This window comes from Lactuca virosa, chromosome 6 (genome assembly GCF_052849685.1).
Source record: "Lactuca virosa cultivar CGN04683 chromosome 6, Lactuca_virosa_CGN04683_v6, whole genome shotgun sequence".
NCBI classification, from domain to species: Eukaryota; Viridiplantae; Streptophyta; class Magnoliopsida; order Asterales; family Asteraceae; genus Lactuca; species Lactuca virosa.
Window position 1 is genome coordinate 36,029,114 of NC_136431.1, and position 8,566 is coordinate 36,037,679.

The following is an 8,566-nucleotide window of genomic DNA, read 5'->3' on the forward strand; positions in this document are numbered from 1 at the left end:
AGCATTGAGTGAGCTTTACTTAAAGTATATGTTTTACAACTATTGAATGGTTACACAGGAATAGAATTTCCTAGCTAGAATTGCCAGTTGTGACAACTCTCACTAGATAAAAGTAGGCAAGTGGTTGTAACCAAGTTTCATAGGTACTTGTCCGAGATCTAGTATTGAACTGACCCGCATCAAGATCATCTCATGGATCGCTATCATGAATGATACTTGATTAAAAGGTACGATCTTTGTATCCATAACACCTGAGATAAATAGTAGGACTTAAGTGTAGGGAGTACTATGCTTTGATATGGTCAAATGTTATTCCTTAACCGGGCAGTTATAAAAGCCATTTTCAAGTATGGTGTGAACTATGCAAGAGTCTTATGTAATCAAGATGGGATTTGTTCCTCTTATGTGTTGAGAGTTAGACATCTTAGGCGCCTTACCAAAAGTTGAACAACTAACGAGATTGATTGCGATCTATATGTCATGTTCAACATGATGTCAGTAGCAAAGGGATAATTGATAAACTTACCTTATACACCAATTGTAGCATTAGGCTTCTGGGAATTGGGCGTTGATAGAATGGTACAAAGTCGTATGTTGATGGGGGCAGTGAAATGTTGCTAGACGTTCACCACTGTCTAAATCAGTCTAATATGAATCTTGCATAAGTGGGAAATTAAAAGATCTAGTATGCTCAAGAATCATATTAAAGTGATATTGCTATTTAACATATGATCCTAAGGGTCACACTAACAACAACTTGATATAATTGATTATTTATTATAAATTTATTTTAATAAATATTCAATAAACTCTTATAATTAAATTGGAAATTATTTATTTCATCGAAATAATAATTTTCATTAGCAAGTAACATTACATAATTCATATGGTATGAGTCAATAAGTCATATACAGCATTTTGGACCGTAAGGAGTTTTTGTCTTTTACCGAAAGGTTAAGGTTTATATCTTATAAAAGAGTTTATAAAATTGTCAAGTTTGAATTTTATTTTATATATAAAAACCGAGAGCATGCTTGCAAGCATGCAAGTGATGGGTTTTTGATTATTTAAAGGGAAAGAAACCATGCTTTAAAGGTATGGGAGACAAGTAGGCTTTAGGAAACATAATGTGCTTAAAGTGTTAAGGACTTATGGTCCATGGATTCACTTTATGAACATATAGATGAGGCTTGCACTCATTCTCTGCTTCCTTAAGCCAAAACTGTAACTTGCATGGTGCAAGGGTTCTCTCTCTCTCTCTCTCTCTCTCTCTCTCTCTCTCTCTCTTGTTCATCTTTTCTTGAAGATTACTTGCCTTTACATGCCCTCTTTAAGTTCATATTGGTTATGAACTTAACGCTTAAGGGTTTAAGAGTTTATGGACTAGCATCTACATCAAGTTGAGTCATTGTTGGTGTGTCAACGGTTTCAAATTCTTCATCAACCTCCAAGCCTCCCAAGAGGACCCAAAGAACAACAAATGTTGTTATTTCTTCATCCTTTCTTTGGTTTGTGTTTTAATCTTTCTATAACTTGCAAGATGATCCTTGATGGGTATAAAATGTTTATGTTATGTTCGAAATTTAAAGTCTTCCGCTTGCCATGATATGAGTTTTTGAAACTATTTTTGAACTAAAACCCAACAAACCTTGTTTTTCCGCTTGATGAGATCCAGGTCAACACTAAACCTCACTTCGTGAAGGAACTGATGGAGATCATGGATCAAGAAATCAAAAGCCTCAAACAAAGCCGAATACCTATAGTATATGCCTGATCGAACTCTCGTAGAGGACCAACGTTTACTTGAAAACGTGAGGACCAGATGAAACAAAAGTACCTACTATTCTTCAGCGGTGTTCCCTCCAATACTGGAACGAAATAATATTATAACAAAGTAACCTATAACTTAATAGTTTCGGGATGAAATTCCCTTAACGGGAAGGTAATGTGACATCCCATAATTTAAGTCATAGACTGCGAACGACAAAATTATAGTAAATCTTTTTGTAATTCAACTCATTCAGTTTTAATGCATAGAATGTAAAATTAATGAGTTCATTTCAAATATTATAAGATATCAAACGATACCTTACTACCAAATGGATAAACTGTCAAACGAATCAAACAACTCAAACTGCAACACTGACAATGCGTCTGAAAAAACTGAAATTCCGTATTAAGCTGTTGTGAGCAATGCAATCACTTTAGTTTCGTAGTACATGTTTCCCTGATTCCAAAAATATAAAGAACATCCAAAACGGAGCTCGTATGCAAAAGATACGACCGTTTTAAGAATCCTAAACCAGTATAATGTTGATTTTCTTAAAACTGTCAAAACCGTTTCTATCTATTGAGGGACTTGCACACCTCATATGGAATTTTCGAGAACATTTTTGGACTCAGGTCATAGTCTAATATTTAATTTCATACTTAAAATATTTTTAGTAAAATTTATTATAAAAGTTGAAAAATCAGACGTTTTCAGATTTATTAATCGCAAAACCTTAAACTATTTATTTCGACATGATTTCTATTATTGGTTATGTATTCTGGAATAATATACATGGATAATGACTTAAGAGTTTAACGTACTTTAGCTTTTGGTCATATTTAGTCATTAAATTATTTTCTGTGTTTTATTAACCATTGACATTGTTGAAACGTATACATTATACCAGTATGACCTGTAATAGTGAGTTTTGCCGATTTCCGGCGTTGTTTCCAGCCAAACATGAGTTTTCCGGCCAAGTATGATTTTCCGGTCATCTTCTCCGGTCAAACTCGATGTTTCGGAGAGACCATTTTTTTTCTAGGAAGCCAATATATGAATGAGTTCATTCCAACATCAGATCGACCTCCATGGCTATCTAAAAAACATACAAGAAATCGGTGGGGTTTCAAATCAAAATTTTCGAAATCTATGTGTTCTTGGTTCATTCTTGTTCTTGGAACAAAACCCTATAAAATTGTGGAGGGGCAGTCACCCATCTCCGGCGATCCCTCCTTGGTTCTCTTGTCTCGTCGCCGACAGCAACCCCGCTGAAGAAAAGCTGAAACAGTCGCCAATCAAGGAGAGCACCACCGGTGCTCGGTTTAACTAAGGAAAAAAGAAGAACAAAAGCAACAAAGTTGTTGTGGAGTCGACAAGAAACAGGGAAAGGAGAAAGGGGATTCATTTCTTGGTTTGATCGAGAAAAGAAGGAAGAAAAATTCGAAGGCAGCAAGGTTGCCGTCATCTGTTGCAGCTAGGGGCTCCTCCGACAGCCTCGTGGTGGTTCTTTACTGGTCCGATCAGTAGAAAACACGAAAATGGGAAGGGGTAATGCAGATCTACGACTTCAGGGGGTGTTTGGCTGGTGCTACTGGACCTTTAAAAACACAAGCATGTGTGTGCAGGTGTGTGTGTGTGTGTGTGTCGGGTTTATCATTTGTTCCCTTGTTCATCATCTTCCTAAGCAACTGATACAAACCTAAACCCCCTTTTCAATCGAGCAACAACCAACAGAAATCAATTTGTAGAAGTGAGCTCTCGATTTGTGGGTTTGAAATAGCCGGAAACTCATGTTTGGTGGTGGCTCGTGGGAGAAGATGACCGGAGAGCCGCCGGAGGTGATTACGTCGCCAGAAACCTTCAATAACAGGTTGAAAACTCACTATTACCGGTCATACTTGTATAGTGTATACGTTTCAACAAGTTCAAGAGTTAATAAAGCACGAAAAATAATTTAGTAACCAAATGTGACCAAAAGCTAAAATATGTTACCCTCTCAAGTCATTATCCCTAATATATAAATCCAAATCCGGTTGATGTGGATTTCAACGATGGAAATAGCCCAACACTCATAAATTTGTGAACGACTATATGTATGTATATACGAGTATGGGACATATGTCATAATCAATTACATGTGGTTGATTAAATTTTTATAAATATACATTATATATGTGTCAATTTTAAATATAAGAGACCAAGGTTTAACAAATTAACAATTTCACATTTCCTAACGTATGAGTTTAAATTTATATATATGTAATACCCAAATACATATACTAGTGTATATAACTAGTACAATAAATTAATACACACCGGAATACACAAATAATTGAGGTATTAGATTGCTTCTAAATTCAAACCAAACAACCCATACATGTTTGTTTAACTAGTACCATTCAAGAAGTGTATACTTGGCTAAAATGAACACTTACCAAAATGATTTATACAAGTTAAACAAAAGTCTTCCAAAATCACAAGTACTTCATATTTGCAGCCAAAAGTCTCCCAAAAATCTAATCAAAATCATTTCTATTGTTGATTCTAAATCTCATTTAAAGTACATACAATATGGATGAAAGAAAAATATGCAGTCAAATGAATTACACACAATAATAAGTTATAATGTTCTATCAACTTTAACTTATACAAAACCACACGCTATAGAAATCGTGTTATAAACTCTTCCTTGATTGAAGCTGCCAGTGAAACCCTTTGTGCTTGTGTTTTCCAGCAAACCGGAAGATCATCAGCTTCCCTTTCGTTCTTCTGTCAAATGAAGCAACCACAAAAAAAACCACCGATTTCTTTTTCTTTTCCTGTCAAACACCAAACTAAGAATCCTTTTACCCTCCATCAATTTCTGTCAAAAACAAGAGCAAAGGAGGAAACTGGAAGCGAGAAGGAGGCTGCCGGAGCAGCCCGCATCCACGTACCTGTCACCTCTGAGACCGACGAACCAACCCTCGCACCCTCCTCTTCATCTTTCGTCGAGCAAACCCCACCGAAGACCTCGTATTTGTCACTGATGCTGCTCGCGACACCTCATCGAAACTCCCAAACACCCTCGGTGGTTGTTATACTCGACCCCTGCATCCCCTGCTCGTCCCTCCTCCTCGCGATCGGCCAAGACACCCGGAGTATCGGCCTGTCCGCTTGCGAGCCCTCGCGTTTTCTTTATCACTGCCTTCGTTCATCTGCCGACGCAGCTTTCGTTTTGTTTGTTTCCCCTTGACCGATCGATTACTCGACACCGATCCACCCAACTGCCGTCTTCGTGCTATCTAGTTTCGTTCGTTCCTTTCATCCTTCAACAAATGACGGGGCAAAAAGCCCTAAATCATTTTGTATACGGGAATAAAAGGGCCCCGGTCCCTTTTCTCCTTTAATGAGTTTTGACAGATTTACCCATCCATTTGCTTAGGATGACCATATCAGCCCCTCCCTTGGTATGTCTCAACAAAATGAGTCTCAATCCCCAAATAATGATCCCATTTATTCAAAAACAACCCATCCTTTTGTAATTATCAACGAAAACAGTCCCATTTATTCAAGAAGTTACAAACCAGTCAAGATAGTTTGTTTAAGTTACAAAATCAGCCCCTCCCATCATTTATTTTAACCAAAGCAGTCCTATTTTGGTTAGATAAATTACCAAACAACCCCCAATAGTTTAAATTCGTTACGAAACGGTCCCAAGGGTATTTCAAAGTTCAAGAATTTTGGATTTGTGGTTTCACACGACGAGTTTCTCAAAAGAAACCGAATTCGAACAAATGGAAACTCACGCTTCAAGGGTGAGTGCTTACAACCCCTTTTTAATATTTTAATTATTTCGAGGGGGGGGGGAATACATGTGCATATATACCTTGTTTATACAAATATATTATCGTTCATGCCAAAAATACAATAAATATAGTTTATAAAAATGTTGTTTAACATTTTAACATATTGTTACAAATAAACTATTATAAACTTTTCGTATACGTATTAAGGTTATTTTATCGTGAAATAACTAGTTCACACAACAAATGCTACATGATACAAAATATATATAATTTTTATGTGACATTGTATATTATAACAAGCACGTTATAAAACTTTGTAGTATTTCAAGGATTCAAGCTATTACTATACATGTATATTTATATGTTTAAATACATAAAGTTTATACATGTACATATGTTCATTACTTTGAAACATACCTCTTTATAAAAGCAAGTACATTACACTTTTACATACATACCAAGCATATTCGGCTTTTATAAACTTTTACACGGAAATTCATTATGCCTAGTGACTTAATCACAATTAAGTTAGGGTTGAGAGCTATTCACAAACTTTTTAGTTAAGGGCTTTTTAGTGAAACAATATTCATTAGCTGAGTCTAAACACTTAGTATACCCACACTACTATAATCGTTAATCTTCAGAGAGATATACATATGTATAGATCTATACGGGGTTGACATCCCCACTTGTGGTTTCTAGCTACAACCTTGACCGATCAATCGAAGCAGGTAATAAGTGTCTACGAGTATTACTGCAACGTCCAATGAAGCGTTGTAGGGGGTACATTCAGTCACGTAACTCGGTTATAGGACTCACTATAAACATTAACTAGAATATTTCTCTCTCTCACTACAAACCATGAGCTTGGTTGATTTCAAAACTATTTTTTCAGTCACGTAGCTCGGTTATAGGACTCACCATAAACATTAACTAGAATATATATATCTCTCTCACTACAAACCATGGGCTTGGTTGATTTCAAAACTATTTTAAGTATGGAATTACTTATGTAACAGTATAGTTTGGTTTTCAAGGATATTCAAAGATTCTTTACAAACACAGTTTTCAAGTATGAATTTACTTATACAAAGATACATTTTGGCTTTTCAAGACTCATTGCAAACACTGTTTTAACTATTGTTATACATACAATGAAAATACTTTTTAGACTTTTAAAAGTATTACTGTTGTTAGTAGAAAACCTGTAACTCTCACCAACCTTGTGTTGACCCTCAAAACTGCATGTATTCTCAGAAAATCACTAAACAGACATTCAAGATGGATTGAATTACAAGTGACATAGTTACTAGTTGTTGTATTATCTCGTTTGTTGAAGGCGTTCCTTGTCCCGAGCCCAACGATCACGAACCGTTGATCATTTCTAGTTAGATTCTATCAAATCACGCTACTAGGGTGAGTTTCACGGTCCCATTTTTTAATGTTTTCGGGGGGAAATGCATGCTAAATATTATATATATGTTAATATTATGTTTATATGATCGTATGTTCGGATCAACATAAAATTATATTAACTGGGATATAATAGTTTTAAATCATATACATTTATGATATATCTAATATTTTGAAACTATACAACTGCTGGTATGTTATTATCATAAGTTTTACATTGGTTAAAACTTGATATTGATTTATATATTTGATAATTTGAAGTCATCTTTGACTTGTTAAGTGTGTTGTTATTATTGGTTTTATGTTAGATAAAACATGGTTTGTACTTCAAGTATAGTTGTTGTATTGCCTAAGTATTATGAAATTAGGAGTAATGTTTAAAGCATAGTCTAGTAACTTAGGGTTTTGGACATGAACATTCTTTCGCTATTAGAACTATAGGAAGTCAACAAAGTCTACATGAGCTATTTTATTCATCAACTAAGAGTGGAAATCTTAGGGGAAATCCTCTAACCTGAAACCGCTCATCCCATGTGAGCGAGGAAGTTGTGTATAGATCTATACAGGTTGACACCCCCACTCATGGTTGCTAGCTATAACCCACGGTTTATGAAACCCACCGGGTGACGAACTGTCCTTTTATTTGTTTTATTGTAGTCCGGCGTCGATGAAGCCTTCGAAGTATTTATATTGGTGGAATCCTTCGTGGCACCAATGGCATAATCTTTTATGGTACCAATGGTGGAAACCTGTGTGGCACCAATGGTGTGATCCTTTACAACACCAATGGTGGAATCCTTTGTGGCACAAATGGTGGGATCTTTTGTAGTATCAATCAGAGGTTTTGTATGTCATATATCAGTGGTTATGGACTCATCGTAGCACATATTTAGAAACATTATACTTTGTCGATATACAAGTATTAATGTTAAGTATAAGTTTTCCCAAACACTTATACTCTAAGTACAAGGAATTTATAGGTATTCTACTTATTCATTAAGTAAACAATTATACCTAGCATATATACTCGTATAGAATTGAAATAAGATTTATACGTAGCAATCTTCCTTAGTACAGGATTACAAACACTTATACTCATAGTATATAGGAATTTATAGGTATATCACTTATTCAGTAAGTCAACCAGTATACCTAGGATATATACAATATGTTGAAGATAAGTATGAGTAAGAATGATACTTTCAAACTATGTTTTATACTTTTCGAACTTGGAAAAAGTATTAATTTTACTCAGAGTCAAAACCTGTGGACTCACCAACTTTATGTTGACGTATTTTCAAAATGCATGTGTTTTCAGGAACTTGATAAGCTGAATGTTTCTCGAACAGGAGAAGTTTTACTGTTATCCTTTATGTTCGTATGTAACATATATTTGTTAAGACGCGTGCAATAGTTCGGATACTATGTAATAATTACTAGGAAATATGAATAATGTAACTTTCTATCATCAATAAAGGTATGTAGTTTATATAATTATTTTTTACTGTTCAATGTATGTTAAATAACTATGATACAAAGATGAAGTTATACAGCTCGGTGTTTCCGCCTCCGGTCGGGGTGTGACAGTTAGATT

General features: G+C 35.2%; 1 long non-coding RNA gene across 1 annotated transcript; it reads right to left on the reverse strand.

The window, feature by feature from the left end:
- Window positions 1-4,288: 4,288 nt before the first annotated feature.
- Window positions 4,289-5,089, reverse strand: LOC145120856 (uncharacterized). The gene is made up of 2 exons (XR_013714401.1): window positions 4,708-5,089; window positions 4,289-4,590 (listed from the first exon to the last, which is right to left on the reverse strand). It is a non-coding gene; the product is annotated as an uncharacterized LOC145120856 (long non-coding RNA).
- Window positions 5,090-8,566: the final 3,477 nt, after the last annotated feature.